This window comes from Mercenaria mercenaria, chromosome 3 (assembly GCF_021730395.1).
Source record: "Mercenaria mercenaria strain notata chromosome 3, MADL_Memer_1, whole genome shotgun sequence".
Classification (NCBI taxonomy): domain Eukaryota; kingdom Metazoa; phylum Mollusca; class Bivalvia; order Venerida; family Veneridae; genus Mercenaria; species Mercenaria mercenaria.
The window spans coordinates 59,299,473-59,327,223 of record NC_069363.1 but is presented as its reverse complement, the minus strand read 5'-3'; the positions used below and the strand labels follow the sequence as shown (position 1 = coordinate 59,327,223).

At 32.4% G+C, this 27,751-nt stretch overlaps 1 protein-coding gene and 1 long non-coding RNA gene across 3 annotated transcripts in view; one reads left to right on the top strand and one right to left on the bottom strand.

Annotated features, from left to right (window-relative positions):
* LOC123524618 (QRFP-like peptide receptor) overlaps nt 1-27,751 on the top strand; it is a 207,622-nt gene that overhangs the window by 144,890 nt on the left and 34,981 nt on the right. The gene's annotated exons all lie outside the window — the stretch shown is intronic.
* LOC128555654 (uncharacterized) lies at nt 13,664-17,267 on the bottom strand. The gene is made up of 3 exons (XR_008370246.1): nt 17,228-17,267; nt 16,730-16,830; nt 13,664-15,076 (listed from the first exon to the last, which is right to left on the bottom strand). It is a non-coding gene; the product is annotated as an uncharacterized LOC128555654 (long non-coding RNA).

The window sequence follows — 27,751 nt, the reverse complement described above, 5'->3', positions numbered from 1 at the left end:
TTACTTAAATGATTTATAATTAGTTTGCATGGCATTTATGAAATGTCAAGCACTTGTTTCTACAGCAATCAAATTAAGTTGTAATCTGGAAAAAACCTAGAAAAGTTGATCACGAAGTTATTGTTGTCTGATGGAGACAGTCAATTGTTTCTTGACAAATGAATTGATTTTTTTCAAGCTTTTATGATCGTAAACTAATTGTATAAAATTTGTGTTTATTTTCTACAGTTGATCTTACATGAACATTATTTGAGTAGATTTTCATTATTACGATCGGCCGCCTGTGAAGATTATTTTTGTTTCATTTTTAATAATGGTAAAACCTTGCTTCTTTTGATGGCACGTGGTGTCTTTTTGAGCAATTACGGCATCGAAAGGTTTAACAAATAAATAGACAAGATGCTGTCTAATATAAATTATGCACGAACAAATTTATCTTATCTTTGTTATTAAGGAAATTACAATAAATTTGAAATTTAAAGCTGCAAGCAGCTGCGTCTGCTTGTTTGGGAAACACAAATCATTTATAAGTCACATCTATAATCATCCCCAGCACAAAGCAAATTAAACGCATATCGTTTATTAATAATAGGTGTTATGAAAAAGAAAACAAAATTAATTCATACGACTGGTATTTCACATTTATCATAACTGAATGCAAACATAAAAATAGACACTTACAATGCTAGTCAGTTTCATTGAAAATAAAGTCCTCTTTCTCTTTTAGCAATATTAGAATAAATATGTTCTGTTATCAAAGCTTTTCATCGACGATAAGACTTGGAAGCTTGCGTTTCCTACACGTATCTATAAAGCATGTTTCCCTTAGTATGGACACAATTATGAATGTGGAAATCGTAACAATGCGATCATATCGTACCTTTGATAAGGCAAACAAGAACGAGAAATTCCTATAATTAAAGACCGCTTCAAAACTGCAAATAGGGATATATGTAAAATTTATATGTGCAAGCTCACGGAGCACAAGTATAATGCATAAAATGAATGCTAAAATAAAACATCTTAGATAAAGCAGAAGAAACAGAGCAAGGCATCGCATTTAAAGTTTAAACTAGTGTACTGGCTGCAAATGTTACTCTTTAACCTCTAACCTTACTCAATACCATCTTCCAGATACAAGACAGTGCAAATCAAAGTCATCGCCGTCAAGTTTATTTCTTACACAGGCAAAAGTAATGTAATAAAAAGCATAACATGTAAAACACAAAAATAGTAATGACAAAATCTGTTATTACCATATACATTCCATCAGATGTTGTGCTGTCTAGATGAAAAATAATGTTTTAGATATAGAGAGATGTAAAACCAAAAGAGAAGCAAATAGCTTTAGAATTATTAGTTTTATGAGGAGAACTGCTCAACATCAAACCTCTTCGGTAACAATATAAAACAAATCTACAAAAAGGTGAACGCGATTAAGATGTTCAGTATAAAAGTATGCGTTTTAAAGAACGATGATATTATTAACCTGAATAATAAGGGGGTTATGGTGCCTGCTTTTAAGTTTTGTCTTTTGGCAGTTTCTGTGATAATTATGCAGGCTCCGTAACCACAGATCACTCTCTAAATTCCATTTTGTTAAGTTCTGCCCATTGTTTTCTCGGTTAGGGAAAAGCCAGTATTATATCTTGGGACCATAAGCTGCACTCTTTGCATCATTGAAGGTTCCATGTGCATCGCCGTATGAATACATCTGCGGAGGTCTCTAAATTATATTCCGGTAGTTATAACATGTGTAAATGTTGAGTTCTGTAGCTTGCATTTCCACTACCGTCCGTGAAAAGGTTCAATCAAACTGAGCCTTTAATATTTTCGTGTATGTCGTGTTGAGCGACCTATGGCTTTCCACTTTTGTAGTTACTACAAAAACTAATCAGATTTCTTTTTTATTTTGTAAGGGTTTTGAAAGATAATGTGACCCTAGAAAGTGAAAGTAAAGCGATGTATTTGTCAGAATGGAGTTACAAAGATTTTAATTCCAAAGTCAAATAATCTCCCATTTGTATATCATGCATTTGATTGTCTTTCTTTACCAAGACAAAGACATGCTTACTAGGATACATCTGAATGACAAGTTGCGTGTCACAAACGATAACATTCCGAGACTTTCGTAATGTTGGTCTGCAAATTAGCATTTATTTCATGATGCTACAAAAAATATTTATTGTCAGACAGAAATGGAAAATATTCTTGTTCACAATTGACTAAACTCGTCAATGCAAGGGTTGTGACGCAAAAAAAAAAACAGTTCAAAGATCATAAAGATAGGTTTTGTTTATTTATTTTTACATTTTAGTGACAGTGGCAGTGAAATGCTGTAACAGTTGTTCATATTGACATCGAACATTAGCGGTCTCTCTCAAAACGTAATGATTTATTTATTCTAATGACCCATCTGAAAGTGAAGAATAGAGATAGAGAAAACTGTTTATGCAAATAACTTACTTAGACAGTATGTCTTTTAAATAATATCAGATGAATGCTTTGACATGTTGTCATTACACGTCATAGGAGAATACTCTTTCTCAATTTTTGATCAGCTGCCTTAACCCCTTTTTCAAACAAAAGAGTGCTAGAGACGACAAAGCAATGCAACAGTGACTGGCAAAAACGTCAATGTTTGAGACAATGATTAAAATGTTAATGGGTCAGTCACACTACACCGTATAGCATTAACGGACGTCCAATGTATAACAAAATTTTCAATCCGTTCTTGTCCGTTCGCATGCGTTTGTTTTCCGTTTCTCATGCGGCGCCTGCGCTACTTGTCTTGCGATGTTCATTCCATCCGGTGGAAGGTTTTGAGCATGTTCAAAATTTGGAACGTACACCACCGGACAAAGTTGTCCGTTAGATGTACGGTAGCAATGCGCTGGTATGCGTTGTGTTCGTTACTCGTGCGTTCCTTATTCTCTACTTGTCTGGTTCGCAACCGTTCTTGTCCGGTGGACCTGATTTGCGGCCGGACTACTACCGGACATGCAACGGATAAAACGTATGTTCAACTGACGATAACTGAAATACATTCGTCAAACGTTCGAAGAACGTTGTTTCAGTTTCTCATGCGTTGCGCCTACGTTTTACGAGGTACAAATCCGTTACAAGTACGGTGTCCGTTAATTGAACGTTGTTCGTCCTGTATATGTGCGGTGATCTTGCGGTCATTGTGCGTTTTATGCGCCTCATACATCTATCGCGAGAGCACCGAGCAGCAGCGGGGGATGCCTTTTCTCACCGGATAACTTTCTGCCGCAATTTTTCTATACGTTGGGCGTCCGTTAACGCTATACGGTGTAGTGTGACTGACACATTACGTAAAAGAATTTCTATGCTTGATATGAACAACGTGAGATGTTTCAGCCAAAGATTATGTAAACAGAAAGATAGTTATGTGCCATAAAATGTTTATTTCATTTTTCTTTTGTTTGCTTATTTAGATATGCTATGTAAAACATGCCATATACTGCTTTTTTAATTAAGCATTTAATTGCCATCTTGAACAATGGTGAAGCTAATGTGTCGGGTTTTATATTCTAAAATACGTACAATTAGAGTAAGAATGTAGAAAATTCACTCCAGGCATATAATTATTCACTTAAACCAGAAAACACAAGGAATTCTGTTTAATTAATTAGCAGAAATATACCATACGTAACATGATGCCCTTTGGCGTCTGATGATCAGCTTGATGGTTTTCACAGAATAATTCTCATGTAACGTCTTTGTCAGCCGGAAATCATGCATTGAATGGTACCATAATAAACCTCCAAGGTGATCATTACATTCTATATCAAAGATGCAACAATATTAAATTGCATGGCCATTTTTCATATCGATTTACGTTCACAACCCGATCTTGTTATTTGCATTATATAATGTTTTCCTGGGTGAACTTAATAACAGGCGGATAATGTGATTGAACTGAATTAATGACAACTTTGTAGGCCTCGATTCTAGTCCTTTAATTACTGAAAATAATTGCTTTCGATTAAATAATTTTTAGCTGTTGGTTCAATTGTATATTACGTAACTCATTTTTTCTAGTTAAAGCACGTTTGGCCGATCTTTTTTAATGTTGATGCAATGCTAAAAGTGCATTATGTTCTTCTAGAAACGTAGAACAGTCTTATAAATGGAATGTCTTACATTAAACTGTTTTCTGCTCCTGTATATTAAGTGTAGCTCCAATTGTTTTAAACTTTGTTTTTGTCCGTTCCGTTTTATATGTTACGCCTTTTATTTTGTATGTTTTTGGTGATTGTAGTGTAGCCCTGCCCAACCAATAAACAAATCAAAATTGCAATGATTTCGGTAGCTCAGCTTGCTACCAATCAACTCCCAGATTTCTTAGACCCTGCTGAAAGTATGCTCAGTGTCTTACATCATATATAAAAGAAAAATGAAATCTGGTTTCATATCTCAGAAAAGATATCCAAATTAATCAACAATTGTATTCATCCAAATATACAGATGATATAATAAATGAAACACATAATTGAGCCGTGACATGGGAAAATCAACATAGTGGGTTTGCGACCAGCATGGATCCAGACCAGCCTGCGCATCCGCGCAGTCTGGTCAGAGTCCATGCTGTTCGCTAACAGTTTCTCCAATTCCAATAGGCTTTAAAAGCGAACAGCATGGAGCCTGGCCAGACTGCGCGGATGCGCAGGCTGGTCTTGATCCATGCTGGTCGCAAACCCACTATGTTGGTTTTCCCATGGCACGGCTCATATAAGTTCTTCGGTAATTTGATATATTAATTGTTTAGACGCTTAACAGAAAATAAGGTGGCAACGCTTTTAATTATTCAAGCAGAATCAAGAAATACAATATGCAGCCAATGACAAGATACTGCAGTAATGAAATGAACAATACTATTTTAGAGAACATTCTGGGGTCATTATTATAATAATAGTTACGCGAGATTCAAATAAGCTCCATATCTGGTTCTCTATGACGTAAAGATAGTACCTAAACTCTTAAATCATGAAAAAAGATTAAAAATTAACGCTGGTTGCTTATGCTTATATATAACATTTAAGACCGAGTACAATACATAAGTTTTGACGATCTTTTTAAGGCAAGTTATTTAAGATTGTCAGAAACTTCTTAATATTCGATATCCATAGTCCTGCCTAACAAGCCTTTGATAAATATTTAAACCCCAATTATTACTAGATTATTGCAGGAAGAACTTATCTCAATACAAAAAGGTATTCAAATACATGCATATTATATGACAACAGAAAATGTTTTAAGTCTTATAAAATAAACTCAGATCCACTATTTAAGCTGAAATTTAGATAAAATGTTATTTGTATTATGTCACGCATCATAAATAAAAGCAAGAAAAAAGCAAGTAAAGGTAAATGCAGGTAGAATTATTATTTGTGTCATTGCAATTTTTTTGATTGATCAATAGTACTATAATATCTAAATGATGGCCAATGATTTTTGTTACGTTTTTGATAGTCTAGCAGATATGTTTTGCTCAATTCTCAGTAAACCATTTTCTTATACATAATACAAACCTTTTATGCTTAAGTGGAATTCTATTACACAGATCTTGAATGGACTCTGTGGTCACAGAGGATCGGAATACATAACACTAAATCTTCTTTTGATACTTTTTATCTATTGAAATATTGGATTTCTTATCCAATTTCTGCAGTCAGTGCTTCAAATGAAAACAAACCAATAATGGCTTTCAAACGTCCTAGAAATATACAAATATTCTGACAAAACAAGTTTTCTGTATTGTATCGACCATTTCATTGCATGGCTTTTGGCATCAGCCGTTTTATGGATCCTACGTTTTCTACTTTCTTTGTTATCCGCTCATATACTAGACTTTTCATATTAAATCCTTGATCTTTTTCTTGACCGAATATATCTAAAAATATTTTTGGGAAACAGTAAAATATGTAAGTAACATTTCCATAGACCACACATTAAATCTTCAACATTTGCTTGAAATTATTTTTAATACTTATATCCCATATTGTGACGGCCATTATTTATAATGTGTTTATGACAACAACCTTTACCAAAAGTAAACATATGTGTTGATAACGAATGAAAACATGATGAACGCAATGCGTTTTGCACAAGGAAACCTTTTTATCATAGCACACAAAATTATTTAGTTAAAGAAGAAAAGTCCAAGGGTTTTGGGGCAAACTGAATAAACAAAATCTATGGACTGCACTCTCTTGACCTTTCAGACTAAAAACAAATCAAACGTGAGCTTGATTCTTTTGTCCAGACATATCTCAATTTGCTAGGGAGAAAGCGATCGATCTGTCACTGATAATTAGTTTGTTGATTTAGAAACTAAGTTTTTGTCTGTTTCCTGGTGGATAATTAGTTTGATCGGATGGGTAAACAAGTACATGACATTTGTATAGCGTTATGAAACATTTTTAAAGTATTCTAAAGATAAGCATTGTTAGACGCATATGTCCATGTAGATATTATTTATTTGTTCTTTGTCCAGATTGTAATCAATGACCGTGGGTGGCAGAATCATTTGATTTAAAGGAAGTTATATTATTATTATTATTATTGCCATTATTATTATTATCATTATTACTATTATAAGCTAGTCTTTAATATGATGAGATCGAACACGGAATTGTCAATATTTAACGAATAATTGATAAAAAAACTAACATATGTATCAATAAGTAATTGTTCACTAAGTACTTGTATTCATTTTTACTACATTAGGTACATTTACTACACTACGAAATAACCTATAGGTGTTTCTAAAATTATTTATTAGTATTAAAATATGTGATGTAGCAAATGTCATCGAATCGTTCTATAAATAAAGTGAAATGAAAAAATTCTAAATGAAGAGTTTGATTATTTAGAGACATTTCGGGTATAACGCTTAAAAGACAGGTCAGGCATAAATATATAAGTTAATCGCACAAACCACTTTAAATGCTTTTTGTTTAAAACAAGATGGAACACTCCCAGAAATTGATTTTGAATTTAAGCAAACATCGGATCATGAGATATATTTTCATATGGTTATATTTACTTAGACTCCTTTAAGGGCTAGGTATTATCACATTTTCGAAACGTAGTTAAACGGCAATATAAATGTACGTAGAAATACGTATTAAATGGGGCTATACACGTAACAATTAAAGTTTTCTTTAGATGCGCTTTTTTTGCGGACTTTTCTAAACAGCCGTTTGGTTTCGATATACGTTGGATTTACCTGCTTAAACTGAAAAGTATTCAAAACATATTTAAAGGTAGAAGAAACGTATTAAAAAGTACAAAGACATATCAATCCAAACCTGGTTGCAATGAACGTATTTTAGATCACCAGTTATTTATTTACTTAACTTTAAATATTCTCAGTGTGTGTCGTATTGGGCTTATATCAGTCTTCTACAATTTGGAGCTTTTAGGCTCCGGGAAAAGATTTAGTCTTTCACTGTCTTGTATTGCTGTCATGTTACCTGCTTCAGACGATAAAACACTCTTGGTGAACACAGCAACGTATTTTCCTGTTATTCGAAATTAACTTCATATTCAAAACGTACGTTTGGTTGACACTCTCTTCATACAACACAGTTCAAAAGATAAGATCTTTACTTGTATTCCAGTCTCTGTTCAGTACTTGATAATACTTATGGTATAAACTATAAGGCTATAATTATTATCATTGTCATTATTAATATTGATATAATAGCTATCATTATTATTATTATGTACAACGCCATTGAATATATCATTTATAAAAATAGATGTTTAATAAAATTATTCTGTTTCAGTTTTATGATTGCATATGTCATGTTTTGTGATTTTCCTACATATCTGCGATATGTCACAATTGTAAAGCGCCCTTGAACGTATAATTCATATGTCAAGGGCGCTCAATAAATCTGGTATAATAATAATAATAAAAAACTTTGAGAGGGCGTGGACAGAAACTTGCAATTCGGCGAGAGAGCGTGGAAGATACCATGCATTTCCGGCTATGAACTTGTTCAATCACACTGAACTTGCAACATTTTCTTTTTTGTCGTGCTTTCTTTTAAGGCACTGTGCTGGTAAAAAGTACATGTCCTTTAGTCCTATATAGTCAATGTGCACATGTTCTGTTCACATGGCGCGTTCATTGAAATAAATAAAGAGAAATGCTAAAGGCATATTTTGACAAAAATAGGTTGGCATAACATGCGCGTAGCGTGGCATACTCGGTTACTCAGCTGAGTATCATTTAAGATCGAAAAATAAAAAAATAGAAAGGCTAAAAACGCCACAGAAGCAATAAAAAACTGATGAGGAGTAGGTATGGACGTATGGAGGTAGGGACAATGTCATAGCATATGAGTTTGCTGTTGTCTTGGTCCTTGACTTTGTTATAATTTTTGTGACGGCAGACTGCTGTTGCTCTTTTATCAACATTTCTATCAAAATTTCTAAAATTTGTTTTTTCTTGCTCCAGTTGCACTTGTTATTGTAAATACCTATTTAAATCTAAATATATTTAAAATTCTAAATACACATATGATTTCAGATGCATATATACTATAGCTGCTATTGACCATAAGAATAATTTGCTTAATGGCAATTGTCCATCACTAGTAAAATTAAGAAGGATAAACAACTGTATCTGTATCTGTAACATCTATGAATTCTCAAGTATTCTAACATGGCTCTTTTTGATTTCCAGTTAAACAAAGAAGGAAATGTTGTGATTTATTGTCTAATTTACCACGGTTCAGATGCTTCAGTATTTAAACACTCGGGCTAACGCCCTCGTGGTTCAATTCCTATAGGGTATAGAGAAACAAAGTTACAACACCAGTCACCTTCTTCTTTTGCCCTGACACCAAAATTCCCAAAATTTATTGCCGGAAAAATACATCAATCAAAATTATTTAACGCTTGAAATAATTATACATCCTACACCTCAATACCTTTGAAATACGGTAATACCTCGATTTCTTTAAACCTAGGATACACATATGTAATAAATGCTCATAACTTGCATTTACGGTAAGTTCTCTTGTAAATATTGCAGTTAAAGAAAACTGTTGTAACTGTTGTATTGATTTCTAGACCAAGGGTTTTTTAGCCATCTGTTGCATGTTTACAAGTTGCATGTTGCATTTAAATATAACAATCGCCCTTGCCATGAATATTGATTTTCAAAACTTACAATTTCCGTGAAATGTATGTCTACATCATTGGAAATCAAGTAAATAATGATACAGAGACAAAAGTCCTGTGACAGATGTTAAGGCTGAAGTATAAAGTCAAATCCGTTCCTAGGCAGTTTAGAGTATTTATTGCAAGGTGATTTGCATATATTCTGTTGTAAAACGTATGCACACATGTGTACTTTAAGAATTGAATGCCATTTTCTGGGACTTCTTGCAGTTCATGAATCGCGCTTAGGCCCTAGCGATTCTCTTGATTGATTGTAATGAAGCCTTCCAGTGTGGTTCATGCCCATATAAACGCACAAAAATACCATTCAATTTTACGACAGATTGCTATAAAATAACTGATTTGCTTTCCAGTATCAGAAAATCAAAATAAATGTCAAGATATCGATCTTCTAGTCACAGTAAAAAGACCCGCCCACGTTCAACTATAATTCGCCTTCCGATAAAATTACAGTTCCTGGTTTTTATTTAAAATATGTTTAACTCCATTGATAATTTATACAGTCGTATCATTCAGTTGTGATCTTTGACGTCAGAAAAAGTAGTTAAAGCTATTATTAAATGTTCTTTTTGAATGTTTTGGCGTCCAATTTTGAAAGAATGTTTGGAACGAGACCATTTTGTTTACGTTTTTGGTGAAGGACGTCAGATTACGCGTGCAATCTCGCGGAAAGGGCCGTCATTGATATTATTACAGCAATGTTTAACTCTTTTGTCTTTCCATAGTAAAATGTATAGTGAATGTATAGTGGATGCAAATTTTGTATACAACAAATAAGTTTGGAAAAAGAGCTCATGTTGCTTAATTTGTGAATAACAAATTTCGTCCTGAATAAATAAACAGCCTAGTTCAATTCCTTCCAAAATGCCAGCCCCCACCCCTCTCCCCGACCCCGATTTGTATAGTTCATCAACTTATATAGACCTTTCTTTACATTCCGAGCCGTTTGTGAATATTTTGTTCTAAACTGAGGAAGCATAGTTTTGGTGAGAAGAGTCACCAGAAAACACCCATTCTGTAGGTTTACTCTAAAATTTCCACGGGGGAGGCTCCCCGGACCCAGCCTGAGGAGGGGATTCCTCTCCCCCACACTCTTGCCTTGAGTAACATCTAAACTGATCACGCTACGTCCCTGACATAGTAGATAACGGTATGACAGGAAGCTAACAAATATTGAAATGCATATTCACAGGCTTACATTAGCGAATAATTTAGTAACTTTTCTTTTTTATTTACATTTAAGTAATAAAACCTCGCGCCGTGGCTTTTGTTGATGCATTAATTACCTAACGGCATTCCTTCTTCTTATAAAAGAGCCACAACAATCTAATGACCTTCTTTCCCCAAAATAAACTTCATGAAATCATTCTGATAAAATACTATACTAGAAGATGACTAATGGACAAACACAAAGGGATACAGTTATTCTGTGGTGGATCTTTAAGAATTAAACAGATTCGATACTGTCTTGTTAACATAGAGCTTTTAGCCTGCAAACATCTGGGCCAGTCCGTTTTATTGATAATAATAAATCATTGAATAGCCTATAAATATGACAACGATAATTAACTGAGCGTAATGTAAGATAATACATTAATCATTAATAGACAATTAGTCGCCTATTGTGCTAGCGAGCTCAATTAGAAGGATATGGTTCCTGTTTGCCTTTATTGATCTTCTACACAATAACATAACCTTAGCATTCTAGGCAACATTCTATTAACTGTAACGCCAAACCTACTTTTCTTAGAGACTATTGTCAGAAACATTTCTTAATTTACACTTGTTCAGATAAAAAGCGGGTTTAATATGAGGCCGGACGTCTAGTTGTTACACATTATGTCAGTGGAAAATAGAATCTTTAGTCAGTGTAGTGTAATAATTAAATGTGTATTTAAAAAAAGTTTAAAACTTAATAAGTTATATGATGTTTTGCCTCACAATTCTGGGAAATGTCAATATATAGATTTTGCAGGTAAAACCTATGCATAGAAATAAAAACGATCAATTCCGAAGTCTAAGAAACTACCACTTTTAGATCAGAATATTTGCTTTTCTCTTCCTTGGCAAATATGTCTTATGCTTGGGTATATCTTTTTATTTTAACTTTCAATATACAGTTTACATAGATATATCGTTTACTTTAACCAATTAAGTGTTCTTAGAATTGTTACCCTACATATTAACACATATAATACATTAACAATTTTTAAATTATCATCATTGTTACCAATTTCAGTAGGCATATTCATGCTTATTTCTTGTACCGCGAAAACTTACGTGCTGAAACTAAGGCCTTATGAACAGATTCATTCGGACTGATTCTATTGTTGTTTTTCTTGGTTGCTTTCTTTGCTGATAGAATTTATTTGGTATAACAGCATTGAGGTTAAGCGTAATTAATAACTCAAGCTACAAAAACAAAAGCAACGAACTAAAGTGAGAAACAGCTAAAAACATAATACAAGCATGAACAGAACAGAACAGAACAGAACATATAGTTTATTTAGACTTGAGCACAATACTCATCGTCATAACAACATGTTTTATACATGTAAATAACAATGCATGCGTTGAGAGAGAGAGACAGAGGGAGAGCGAATACATGATAATAATAATAGAAAAACGGGACCTGAGCATGTCAATAACACAATATCATAAAGTCATATAGTAATAAAGAAACATTAATCTAATTCATTGTTGCGTCTTTCAAAGGCTCTAATACAAATTAGTGCTAACTTTTGCAGTACTGATTTTTTTACCTTCATTTAACAATTGTATAAATTTATGAACACTAGGATTAGTAGTAAAGTACCTTTAAATAGACATAATTCCAAAATCGCTATTCCTGTTTCAATTAAAAGCTTATGAGAACTCAATCTTATTTTGTTTCGATGTTTAACATTTTCTAAAACATGAAGATATTTGGATTTTTCGTAACAATTTTTCAATTAATAGAATACTGAAGACAAAGCGTAAAAGAGCGAATCGCGAAGAACGTCTTTTTTTAATAGCCATGCACAATAAATAGCTCAGAGGTTGGTTTTAAGGTATTTCAGCAATTCACAATGCGAAATGCATGTCATATGTAGTATATGTACAAAATGTACTGTAGTACATGTACAAAATGTACTTGTTCTGTATAAAATTATAAATGTATTCAATAAGTAAAATGATGGTGTGTACAATGTTGAAAAATCACTCCTGATGTATACAGTACATTGATTAATATTCGCGATGGTTTTACTTAAACTAACACTCGCGAAAAAACCCACTCGCAAATTCAAAATAATCATGAATATCAATCTCACTCATGTTTCATGAATTCTTAACACCAGAAATAATGCTGCTTATAATCGGCCAATTCGTTTCACTCAACCCGGGACATGCCGGTCACGAAAGCGGCAGGAAAAAACATCTTTCTGGTTTATCAATAAACAAACGCTTCGGCCACGTGAGCTGCAAATAATAATAAAAAAAAGAATCCAATTTATTATGATTTTCTATATTGGCCTGTTCATAATAAGTAAGCAAAATATTTCTTGCAGTGTGTTTCTACCTTTTCTGGTATATACCAAAATTTCTGGATGTTTACACGATTTTATATCGCGAAAATATATGATTTGGCGCTTATTGCCGGCGCACATCGGCGAACGCCCGATAGACCCGGGCAGTGTCGGGACTAGCTGGTTTCCCGCGGTGAAACGGCGTACGCCGCAAAAGTGAAAGTAATTGGCCCAATGAAATCTCTTACTAAACACAACGCGGATATTACCAAATCCACATATTCATAACCTAGAAAACACTGACTTTGTTTAATTTACCAAAATAGTGCTAACTTTTGCAGTACTGATTTTTTACCTTCATTTAACAATTGTATCAATTTATGAACACTAGGATTAGTAGTAAAGTACCTTGAAATATACATAATTCTCAAATCGCTATACATCGGACATATCATTATGAAATGGAAATCATCTTCTATGTCACCCGTATTACATAATGTGCATATTCTTTGACTTCTGTCTATACCTCTGTGTCTTCCTGTTTCAATTAAAAGCTTATGAGAACTCAATCTTATTTTGTTTCGATGTTTAACATTTTCTAAAACATTAAGTAGACATTATAACTAAAAAATTAAAACCGGAATTTTTAACATTTTGACTCCAAATATATATTGCTAAGTGCATCAGATAATATATATACAATATTAAAATGCTGTGTTTTTTTTTTAAAAGAGATATTTACTCCAAAAAATTTAGTCCCCATAGCATTTTTGGAAATAGGATAGACAACTCCTGAATGACTATCTCATCAAATTTGCTGATATAAAAATAAACTTAGGTATTTTCCCGGGATACCCTCATTAAAGTCTGTTTCTTCATTTCATTCACACATGGAATGTAAACAAATACAGGAACAACTTCACAGTACAAGGACATCAAACAACCTATTTTATTTTCCTTCAGGACAGGTACACATGTTAGGTCATACTTGTAGTTAATAAACCAAAATGTAAAACAATTAATTAGCTCATCAAAGAAATGAAGACTAATAACTTCACAATATTTTATTACCTCCCTTCGTTACATTTATCATCTACATTCTACATATTTGTTTATGGAATTACCTCCCTTTATCTCAAATAAGCTTTCTTATATTGCAATTTAATCAGTCAGTAGTTTTACCTTAATTTTCAGACAAATAAATTTATATTTTTTTAATCCATGGTAAGATGAAAAGCATAAATTATATTAAAGAATACCATAAAAGCATTTATCACACATGAATGCAAGGTATACACAACAAATAATTTTAAGCCTTGTTGCCAATGACAATGTTGAAAAATATTAAAGCTCAGATGGCATAACAGTGAGATAAAATCTTTTTAAGTTAAGTTAATAATTCCCATATTAACTTATGACTACAAAAATTTAAAGTATGTTGTTATTCCCATTTCAGTCCAGCATATCTAAAGAAGTAAATACTACAAAGACTGTATATCAAATTTTTGAAAATAAAATTCCACCAACATATTTTGTTCTTTTTTCTTTTATCTTGATTATGTAGTGTACTTATCTGGATTGATGAGATATTTTGAAATGTATATTTCTTTATTCTCCTGGATGGAAAAAGATAAAATATATAAACAAAACAACCATTTATACCAACCAAATTGTAAAATACTTAAGTTTCTTTGATGTTAGTAATTATATGTTGAGACATGAAAACAACATAAAATATCAACATAAAATATAACTAAAAAATTGTGGAACATCATATGTAGATTAGATTAGACTGTATTGTACAAATATTTATATGAAAATATGTGACAACTCTGGTTAAATAGAATATTAGTTAACTTATGGTAAAATGTTGAACTGCTTTAACATTAATCTACAAGTGATGAATGAGTTCATCTTACCATAACTTTGACATTTAATGTATTATTAAGAAAACTATAACATACAAGAAATGACACACAGACAGTAAAAGTTGCTGAATGGCTGGGTCAGTCTCCACCACAAATACTATGAAACTTAAAAAGTCCAATTAAATGTGTTTCTTTAAATTAGATTGATCACATTTTAACACTTCTATGAATGCAATTGTTAAATGCTTGCTTCTTACATGCGTGCAATAATGGAAATAAAAAATGATTTAACAATATATGTATACAGTCTTGTCATGAACACATTCTGTACAGATGATAATACATAGAAAAGTCAATATATTTATTATATGGGTCCATCTCAGTTTACAGCTGGTGCATGGCTGTCTTGCACTTGAATATACATCTAGCAGCACAGTTGGGGTAAATTCCATTTCACATGACAACACACTTGTAGCACTTCTGGAAATACAAATGTAAAACTTTATTACATAAAGAGAATAAAACATGATAGTTTTTAAAACAATTATAACATCATTTTAGACATTTGCAGATATTCTAATCTTAGAAATATATTATCAAGCAGCAAGTCAGGTAACTCTACAAATTGACATTTTGTCTAATTTCAACTTGTCTAAGGAATTACCTGTTTTAAGCAGCAAGATTGTGTTGCTACTTGGCTTGCTGCTTTATTTAAATTTTACATATACTTAGATCCATTAAATGACAAGTTATTTAATAGGACTGTCTGAAAAGATTGCAAATTTTATAACATTCAATGTACATATTCAATAAAATGGTGAAAAAAATAAACAGATAAATCTGATGATGTTCACCTATGATCTCACCTAAAAGCTCCAACAACAACCTACAACCTCTGATTAGTATATGATGTAATAATGAAAAACTACCTAAAGTGTATTTATATAGCATGCAAAAACAATGAACTTGAGAACTGCCAAAACTTCACCTTATGAGTAATATATGTTCACTTTTCTCCTTGTTGAAAGTGTTGTTTTTCTTAAAGCATTTGAAATCATAGATATTATAAGTACAATGCACTCTGTAGAGCAATACCCTGTGGGATATACAAATATTTTAGTTATTTTGAGGTTGTTGTTCTGGAGAAATAAATTTGATAGTTATATTTCAGCTTAGGGAAATTCTCATGATGTTGTTATAGAGAGGTTTTTGCTTCAGAGTGAGCTACTCTGCAGAGGTTGTACTGTGAAAATTGCTTCAAACTTCATCTCCTTCAACTGAGCTAAATGAAGAAAAACATCAAAGGATTTTCCAAAATTAGAATTTCCTTGTTTACAATTTGACATTTAATGTTAGGCAACTATGCAGACATATTTTTATGTGACACAATGCCGCCTTTAACTATCTTATTCCAATGAACAAATTGTCAGTCTTGACAAAATCATGTGAAAAAAAGATCACAGTAAAAAAAATAATCCTAATCATTTTATATATATTGCAAAATCAGCTTTACAGAACTCATAAGTGACAAAAAATTAAATTCAAATATTGCCTTTGTGATGTGCAGCACTGGCCATGTCTTTTTACCACAGTAGTTTACCTTATTTATATCTGTTACTTTTGTCATAACTTTTATGTCCCTTCTGCACTAACCATTGTCTTAAAGATCTGAAATATTGTAAAACATTAATTCACACACAATCTAGGAAATCAACATAAAATCAGTGTCAAAGCATTTGAATATAATTGTTTTAATTATCTTAATAAAAAGATACAAATGTACTTCATGTTCTTGCTGACTGATACAATATACTGAAATTTGTATTTCAATATTTATTATCAAAGTACATGTTCATTCTATTTTTGAAATGTTGACATTACAAACACATTTATTACTAAACCATATCTATTATCATTATTTTTAATGGAGATATGTACTTAGTAAATTGAGGGATACACAAAGCTACAGGAAAGAAATGTTTATGCCAGGCTGACATAAAGTCCAGAAGGTTCACATCTTGTCAGGAATGTCAGTCTTATAGCTGTCTTGTACAGTTATTTCAGGAGCAAGAATGTAGCCATACAGCATATAAATGCTCTTAGACCTTTGTTTAACACAGAAAAGCATAATACCTCCTGCATTTTTCATAATGGTAACATCTTCTTGGACTGCCACAGGGTAAGACAGGTCAAACAACTGTACATGTACATACTCAAACTTTTCCCTACCAAAACTGAAAATGAAAATTATACAACATTTTTTTTTCCTTTATTTTTGTACAAAAGATGACCTATGCATTTAATACAGACTTTTTACATTTATTAATCTAAATATATTACAATTAATAAAATATCTCATAACTCATTGTATGATTAAAATTATAATCATTAATAAACTATATCAAACATGAACCTGAAGTGTTCTAATTTATAAAGCTGCAATTAATATTGAAAAAAATGCAACTATTGTATACAATGTATATTAAAAAAAGTATCATGAACCTGATTATAAAACAGTCTCAGTTCAAATGTAATAACACATGACTGTCAGAAAATCAATGTATGTTGTATTTTAATGATATCATCATGACATGAATGCCATCAATAAACTTCATATAAAACAAACTATACCACTATGTCAGCCTCTTTCTTGTTACTTCTACAGCTTCCAGACAGACTGCAACTACATGTATCAGACACTGTAAGTAAAATATACAAATAATCATTACACAAGAGAATTTTTCATGTTAAATAAAGGGAGTTAATTAAATGCAATCTGAGAATTTTTGCTAAACATAAAGGGAAGTAATTATCAATAAAATGAATGAAGAAAAATGCATATATAAGGGAGGTAATTTAGAAAAAAACAACAACTTCAAATGTCAGTATAATGATAGTTGACATTGACAATGACCTATATCAAGTATGCACAACATAAGAAACAGCAAGCACTTGAAAAATGCATTATATTTCCTGGCAATATCAATAATATTTGACTGTATGTAAGGGTTCTCTACATGCTGTTATACTGAAAAAAAACTTTAGTCTACATATAGCTTAGATCTATTTATATCTTCAAAAAAAGGAAGTCCCAAATTTCCACAGCTATTCACAGGCTGAAAAGTTTAGGTACTAATATCAGCAAAGGGGTTGATATCTATACGTTTTAATAACTATCGTCAAAGGTAAGGAAAAACTTACTGGAAAGGCATAAACTTCTGATCTAGTCATTTCAATACATTTTCAGCTCATTTGCATATAAGAAGAAATTTACAGAATTCCCCCTGTTTCTCTTCATTTTCAAAAAAGTCTGTAAGATGGATATAAACCAAAACATTCTCCTATGTGTCAGCTATCAGATATATATTTCAACAAAAACTGTCAACTTACCTTGTTTTTAGAAGAAGACAAAATTCCATGGCAACTTTCGCTTCCCCGCAAAACTGTACCGGTGCACACATAAAAAATCTCAACTGTGATTTTCAAAATAATACTGTCAGACCACAATTATTTCCCTTGAAAATAAAATGCTCTTGGTAAATGCCTACATTAAGATATTTGGACTTTTCGTAACAATTTTTCAATTAACAGAATACTGAAGACAAAACCTAAAAGAGCGAATCGCGAAGAACGTCTTTTTTAATAGCCATGCACAATAAATAGCTCAGAGGTTGGTTTTAAGGTATTTCAGCAATTCACAATGCGAAATGTTTTAGGCAAAGTATATGAACATTTACACAAATGAAGATACAACGATGAAAATGCCTTAACAAAAAGTTATATTTCATTTTTGTCTATTCAGATACTTTTAGGCATTTCATATGTAGTACATGTACAAAATGTACTGTAGTACATGTACAAAATGTACTTGTTCAGTATAAAATTATATAGCTGTGTAACCACTTTTAAACAGAGGCAAAACTGACATTTTGGGTTTTCTCTTTCTTTAAATGCATTCAGTAAGTAAAATGATGGTGTGTACAATGTTGAAAAATCACTCCTGATGTATACTGTACATGAATATCAATCTCAGTCATGTTTCATGAATTCTTAACACCAGAAATAATGCTGCTTATAATCGGCCAATTCGTTTCACTCAACCCGGGACATGCCGGTCACGTAAGCGGCAGGAAAAAACATCTTGCTGGTTTATTAATAAACAAACGCTTCGGCCACGTGAGCTGCAAATAATAAAAAAAATCCAATTTATTATGATTTTCTATATTGGCCTGTTCATAATAAGTAAGCAAAATATTTCTTGCAGTGTGTTTCTACCTTTTCTGGTATATACCAAAATTTCTGGATGTTTACACGATTTTATATCGCGAAAATATATGATTTGGCGCTTATCGCTAGACCCGGGCAGTGTCGGGACTGGCTGGTTTTCCGCGGCGAAACGGCGTACGCCGCAAAAGTGAAAGTAATTGGCCTAATGAAATCTCTTACTAAACACAACGCGGATATTACCAAATCCACATATTCATAACCCAGAAAACACTGACTTTGTTTAATTTACCAAGACACAGACAAGACAGTGAACCTTGCGTGATATCTTTTGGTGTCTGATGATCAATAAGATGTTAATATACAAAATAACTTTCAGATCACATCTGTATCTGCCTCTCATCATCATGAATCACGCTATATCAAACCTCTGTGGAGAACACGTTGTATATCGAAGACAACTTAGTAATACTCTTATCTCAAACTGATTGAGATTTATAATTCGATGCAGCAAAATACAGTTATAATTAAATTCCCTATTAAATGATCCACAGTAAGTCCGTGAAATTTATGACAGGGCGTCAATCTGAAAAACGAAAAAAATTTAAACCCCTTTGTAGACCTAGATGCTAGACTTTAAGATTACTAAAAATAATGTTTTGGCTTTTAGTGTAATTGTAAGACAAGCAAGACAAATATTTAAGCTGAAATGACACGAAGCCTTAACACTTTTAAAATTTTAGGTATTTTTAGTTCAGCATATTGCACGTCAATTACTTCTGCCCCTGCTTTTTACTGTTGCTCTTAAGGAGATGATACTGACTTTTTGTGCATTCCGTTCCGTATGTTATGCTGTTGTGTGTGTTGAAGGTGTAAGCGTTTCGTATGTTATGCTGTTGTGTGTGTTGAAGGTGTAAGCGTCCACAAACATTTATATTGATTTTATTATAGTTACGCAAAGTTGTTGTTTATATCTTAATATCTATCACATCGATTTGCGAGTGGGTTTTTTTTTTTTTTTGGTTTTTGATGAATGTTTCTGCTCTTGATGTGTGCAGTGCAGATATTTTTCTGTTACATTACATTTTGGCGATGTTGATAACAATTCTCACAAATTACTTTATTCCTGAGCATTTTCTATATATAAATGAGGCGGTTTTAAATGATATTTACCAAATGTCAGCCGATCGAACTAATTAAGAATTGAATACAGGCGAGTGTCTGAAACGGGAAACAAATTATCGTTAAGTAATTATTGCCGTCTCCTCTGTACATAAATAAAATTTCTTTGGGTTTTGTTTTCGAAATAAATTACCTTATGGAGTAGGTATAAGTGTCTTTGAATTGGGATTTCAAAATGAGCTATAAAAATTATCTTAAATTGTGAAATGTTTTTGAAGTTTATTTTCGAAATAAGTAAATTACCGCGTATTGCTTATTAAGTAGAGAAGAGCTAACAATAGCATTATCGCGTAAATTTTAACCTCTCGATCTCCCGAACTAAAATGCCAGTACTGGTTCTTCCAATGAAGAAGGCTTGGCGGGTACAGGCACGTTAAAAAAACAGGCCGTCTGTTCACAAGGAGCTATGTTATATTTACAAAGAATTTCTCTATCTTTAAGGTCTCTCTCAGTATGTCCTTCTGACTTTGTCTCGCTTTGTCCCTCTGGTCAGATCGCTCTGTAACAGCACTGGCAGGGGATAAATTGGCGCCTTTGACTGACTGCCATAGTATGTACATATTTATATGCGAATGCAAAGCATCTGAACGTGTCTTGAAAAAGGTACTATATAAATATGGTGTAACAAAATATTTCATTATCATGATGATTTTCAAAGCCATGCATAAGAAGCATTGAGGACAATGACGCTTCAGAAGTAACTGTATCAAAAGAATCTTCTTAGGAACTATATTAAGAGTACATTGCTTTACAAATTGTTCCCATGGCAATGTGAGTTCAATACCTCTTGCAACAGTGCAAGTAATCACATTAATTTTAAAAGCGGCTTCTGTGCATTATGTAATAAATCGTCTTGTTATTATCTTGTGAATAGTTACAAGCACTGGTGTAAACTAGATTAAAACAATTTTTCACCAATTTTAGACATATATATTCCAAATGTGTTGTCGTGTGTCCTTAATTTAGTTTTCTTTCCCTGCATATAAGAAAGATGAAATTTAAAGCGAAGCGAAAAAAAAAATCTTACATGTCGCCGCTTATCATAGGTAACAGGAACTAAATTCCTGCAGTGGGTTGACTTTGGCCTCATTTAGCAAACATACTGAAATGTGTTTACAAGTCATAAAGACCTCTTACTGGTTTATTTTACATTCAAGAATAAATAAACTATACAGAACATTTGACACCTAATATTACTACCCTTTTGCATTAACAGTGCTGCGTCAAGACAATCGTCTAAATGGGAAAATCTTACAATACATATGTCATCCTAGCAACTAAATTAGAAGTATATCACTTCTCAATGTGTTCCCGTGGCAAGATGTCGTAATTAAGAGTTGAATACAGGCAAGTGTCTGAAACGGGAAACAAATTATCGCTAAGTAATTATTGCCGTCTCCTCTGTACATCAATAAAATTTCTTTGGGTTTGATTTTCGAAATAATCTAAATAGATTACCTTATAGAATAAGTATAAGTGTCTTTGAATTGGGATTTCAAAATGAGCTATATAAATTATCTTAAATTTTTAAATGTCTTTGAAGTTTGTTTTCGAAATAAGTAAATTACCACGCATTGCGTAGTACGTATTATCAATTTCACGACAATAATAATTTTATACAAATGTTGGATTGTTTTCTTTAGTGTGAAAATGATATATAAGTTATCTTTAGTTTCATTCAACTAAACAAATAAAAACATATAATGAGTCCGAACAGATTGTTTTGATAGAATAATACCAAAACATGCCCTTAGCATTCTGAGCGTTAATAAAATTACATATAAACAAAAATAAATCAATGGACCGATAAGACATTTACCAAAACATCTTGCTTTTTAATGACATACTACCTATTTCGGAATCATTTATCATGAGATTTTCATATAGTATCAAGTCATGACATCTTGAAAATGAGAGCAAGATAACCAAGCAGAATCATGAAATATCACATGCATCTCAGGGCAATTAACGTACAGAAATAAACTGGAAAGTATTTAAGAGTTTGAAATAAGTGGAATTACAGGAAAATGTTTTAGTTGAATCATTATCGCATAGATTTTGACCTCTCGATCTCCCGACCTAAAATGCCAGTACTGGTTCTTCCCAGGAAAGAAGCTTGGCGGGTACAGTTGCTCTTCATCGGGTACGTTTCTATTCATAAGGAGCTTTGTCATATTCGCAGAGCATTTCTGTATCTCAAACGTCTCTCTCAGTATGTCCTGTTGACTTTGTCTCGCTTTGTCTCTCTGGTCAGACCGCTCTGTAACTGCACTGACAGAGGATGATCTGGCGCCTTTGACTGTATATGTATATGTGTGTATACGAATGCAAAGCACCTTTGAATGTGTCATGGAAAAGATGCAATATTAGTATGATGTAACACAGTATTTCATTACCATGGTGATTTTCAAAGCCATAACTGGAAACTTACAATGGTTACAATATTCGCACGAGGGTTGTTCAGTTAATACGTAGACTGGTGCAATAACTTTGTCCCCTCAATGCGCAACATAGTATAACTGGTGCCGTTATAACCAATAACATGTCCACTTGCTACTGTAATTATTAAAGTAGAATGACATTACACAGCATACAACTATAGGTTATTTAATAAACATAGTACAAAGTACTATCGGAACAGTCCACGTTTTGACGTCTTAAATGTAAAAACACCACCAATAACTGCAAATTAAATTACATACCTTTTAACAAAAGAAAATTACATCAGCATTGTGAAATATATTTTTATAATATTTAAGTGATGTCTCAGTATAGAAAAGCTTATTGTGGAATGAAAATATCTAGATATCAGAGGATTCTTATCATTTCTTGGCAGTAATGTTGTAAACGCAAAGTTGCATTGTTTGACGCAAACGTTTTATAGAAATATCATAGTTGTTTCTTTGTATAATAGCAACATGTCTTTAAAATAAAAAAATATGTCGTCGTCATTTCTTTCGCTTCCTCCTACATACGCAATATCTTTTGACGGAAGGATAAAGGGTGTCCATTTATAATATGCAACTATTGTATTTTACATGTTCTGCACAATTCTATTACCTTTTACCGCAGAAATTGTCTTGGAAATGGAAAGTTCTTCTTTTTTTATCATTAGAAAATTGTATCTGCCTAATAACCTACATGTAGAACCTACTATCGAACATAAAGATATTCAAGACGAATCCTATTTGACCAACATAGACATATCATAAAAGAAGTTTTTAGATCGCATTTTCCCAAATTAGATAGAAGATATTTGTTTGTTTCATTGAAAGATGGGTCGGTGTATCTTTAACTGAATAAACATTGGATACAGTACATGTATATACACGAGCAGCACACATTGATAGTCTGGTTTAATCGAGTAAAAGCTGTTTTCAGTGATTTAACCAACAAATTATACTTGTTTACCCGCTTAATCACACGCCATTTTGCAACGCCATACGCAAAGTCATGACGTGATGATATGATGATATTTTAAGAGTAATAATTTAATTTAATATAGATCTTTGCACTTACTGGTGTGTAATTTTGAAAGAATATTCATATCCATTCGCGTTTATATTAATTCCGTACGAGTGAAAATTATGGAATGGAAAACAGTGTAATCAACCACATATGATTAATTTTCAGTAGACCCTGAAATTAAAAAAAAATTAAAACATATCATTGCAGTTTGATAATATGATTTCTACAGAAAGCGAGTGTAATGTTGGTGATTTATCATTAATTTAAACTAGTTTATTTATTGCAATTGACTTCAGCAAAGATTTCACAAAAGTGTTACATCAACATAGATATATGCATCATCAGGCGGAAATAATAAACTAATATCTATAAATGATTTTTGCACTTCTAATATACCGTAACAATTATTTTCCTCTGTTTGAATTCATTTCAACCAAGTATTGCATTAGATTTATGTGTGATCTATTTTGGTCGAAGCTGGAATGTCAAAAATAATTTTGACAGTATTAATAAAACAAATGTTAAGGCACCAGACAAAAAATCTATAACTAGAAGGAATATTATTTGTACCAGTAGCTATGTATCTAAAGCGGTACCATTTAGCAGTTTCACATTGGGATACTCTATTTATTGTGTTTAATACAAAGAAATTCTTTTCTTTAAGCGTTTTTCTTCAAAACAACTTTTTACAGAGGAGCAATATTTTACATGAAAAAGTATTCAAAATCACATTATTGTTGGATAAATGTAATTAAAATAAATATTACATTTATGTCACTTCAATCTGCACACTTAATACTTTTCTACATTACCTACGTTCAAACTATTTTTATTTAGGTTTACTTCTAAATAATATTCTAATACAGTGTTCTTTGCATAAATCTGTAATACAGGTATCATATGCACGCGGAGCGCTATTCTTATCCTTCCGAGGCTCAGTAAAATTCCAAGACGAACTCCAGCTAAGGAATCTCTGGTATGCGAGAATGATGGAACGCTGAAATACATTCATATTATTATTTGTATTATTCTTAGCTGTTTAGTAAATCTATTCTGTCAAGGAAATAGGCATTTATGAGGTTGTGGTATAGTATTATCAAGCGATCTGAAATTTCAAAAGAACTGTATTGCTTTGTAAGTCTTACATTACAATTATTATACGGATATATAATATTAAGGTAATTCCACTAACGAAATTTTATTCAAGGAACTGACTTAACTTGTTAAGGAATGTGTTCTGCTTTGCATATTTTAAGAACAAATCTTCTTAGTTGTTCTTCTGAATTATTTGTAAGGCATTAAGCTATCTGAATATATTTCAGTTGCGAATTGAAATAAGCAAGGACAAATATACAGCAGGACCCGTCTAGCTTCAGGAACGCAGCAAACTCCTAATAAAACCTTACAGTAATATATGTCAGACTGACAATAGACAAAGTAAAAAATTCATAGACAGTAAAGCCAACACAAGTAAATAAATGAACAAAGTTGTGCTCTGTCTTAGAACGGTCAGAGTTTAAACCGGTTAATACGCACCGATCCCCTTCAGTTTCTATTTCTCGAAAATTGAGAAGATTATCTAAAATAACACTTATTACAATATGACAATTGCATACACATTTCCGTGAAAACACAGACAATTGACGTCACATCGACATATATTTGGCGTCATACAGATACCGAGAAGGAGTTCGAATACATTTAAATTATTATTTTATATAAAAGACGTTTCAGAATGGTGCTTAACCTAATTCACACACTCTGTATAGGCTATTTCTCGCGAAAACAACGCACTCTTCAGTTATTCCGCGGGACGTGTTACTTCCCGTTTTTTATATAATAATCTGTGACCTGTTGTAGATGCGGTTAGTTACTCGAGAGCCGGATATTCCCATCTGCATCTTCAATCAGTGGAAGATTATATTTGTTGTATTCCGTATTTTACAAATCTATTCAATAAATAAAGCAAACGCAATACTACCTTTGTAGCACTTTTTCTTATTTCATAGTAAATAAACGTATTTAAACAAGGAGCGAGAAATTAACGTCTGTAAACAGAAATGACGTCAAGACGGTTCAGGGACGCACAGCAACAAAGCTCCGGTTTATGTGTATATGGCATATGGTATATGACATAGGTAAAATCACCGTAAACACCATCCTGGTTGGCAAGCATCGTTTGTCAAGATATATCTAAATTTCCCTAAACGGCGGTAGATCAATCAATGATTGTCTGTTGATGTTTTCATTGTCGGTACTTCCTTTAATATTTCTTCGATGGAATGATAAATATGATATTGATTCGAAGGAGCACTTGCCTTGTGGGTAGACTTACAGCTAGAAGCAAAACTTTGAAAGGGTTTTAAAACGAAGAACTTATTGTAAAACAATTAACCGATTATGGAATGGAAAGATCAATCCCCGGGCGTGGCGTATGTTCACCGTGACGATTTGATAAAAGACATTATTTCTTATGTCATTTCGCCCCACTCCCACCCCAAATGCTTTGGCAAAATTGGCAGTTACATGAAAGCAAATTAGTACTGTCCCAGAATCAAAGAATACTAAGTCTTGTTAATAGGTTAGCTGCCCGCCGTTGTTTATTCGAAATACTGTAAAAACGGCGCGCAATATCCAAAGCAAACAAAACAGAAAGAAATTCATTATATGTTGATAAGTAATTGTCTTCAGATAAATTACATTTATCTTGGTTACCATTCCACAAAAACGCTGAAAGATGATTTTTTTCCTAAAGAATAGCTGTTATTGAAAAAAAATATCTAAGTTATGAATTTATGAATAAGATTAGCTGATCATGGAGCTGGCCATTATTATGTTTATATCTGACTCGTACCGCCAAACTATTTATTTAGCAAATACCCGTGAAAACATGTTGAGGCATATGCTCGGAACTACAGCAGTTTCGTAAATGTTAGATGCAAATCATGGAATCTATACTTAATTTCTTTCTTTCTACTTGAAACAAATATTGATATTGCTTTTCAGCAGTAAGTGCATTAAAAATGAACTAAAGGTATATGTAAAAGGAAATGGAATTCATCATATTGTTTTACTTTGACATGTACACCAAAAGTCTGTAAATACTTATTTTATCAAATTTTGAAATGTTGAATTTTTTCGCAATACAAATATGTACATGTAGTTGTTATACATAGTTGTTATATTTAAATACAGTTGTACCGTTAACCGGATTATAGTGTAGATTAGAGTCTTAAATATAGTACAAATGTCACTAAGCGTATACCGTCATTGACGACATAATTTATTCATGTTTTTTTTTTATAAACTGAGATTAAACGGACATATGTTAACAAATAGTCAATTTAGTTCCGAGCATATGCCTATTTGCAATGCGATATATCTTGTGTTTAGTATAATGTGTAGTCCGGTATGAAAATATTGCATTCAGGACAAAACTTGACTGATTTATATTGAAATATTGAATGCAAGAGCATTTTAGGTGTTAAAGCAAATATGTCTTCTTCTTTTATTTATGTGTCACTATGAAACCTACACATGCTCTAAATATCTTTTTTAAGAAAGCATCTGATTTTGGCAACAGAAATGTTTCCAACGGAAATAGCCAAAGTCTATATTGTGTATGATTATAGTTTGTGAAAGTCAAGTATAATTATTGATGACTTTCAGTATATAAACGTAAATAAGGTTTTCATACAGGATTAAATAATCAGATAGCTGCTTGTCTATTGGTTTGTGAATATTTTAATTATTGCACTTGTCAATCTATATTACCGCAACCACAAGTCCACATCCCCGCCCCAAACACCTCTTTCCCGAGTGAAAACTATAAACAAGTGAATGCAATGATTCACACAATTACTTTCTCCTGGTAACATCTTGTCTCGTGTTATTTAAAATGGATGTTAAATTCAAAGTGCACTTTTATTGGACACTATCACACAACAAATGTCACAGACGATTCCCTTTCTGGTATTTTGTTCTCATGTTAATACTTTTTAGTTGTCGGGTTTGCGTGTTTGCTTTTTTCTACAATGGATTTCTTCTAATTGTTTATTTTCGTGCTAATGTTTTCAGTCTGAGAGCATAGTTAAATGATAATATCAACGTCTCATTAAATTCTTTAAAAAAATCTTAATTCAAATAAATCGATGTAAAAACAGACTTTTAAGTAACAAAATGAAACAGAAATGCTGCATTTTGTGTTTACTTTGAAAAGATTGGGTCATTTATATATAGATGTAGCATAATGATAAAATCGTGATGCAAAGGAAATGGAAT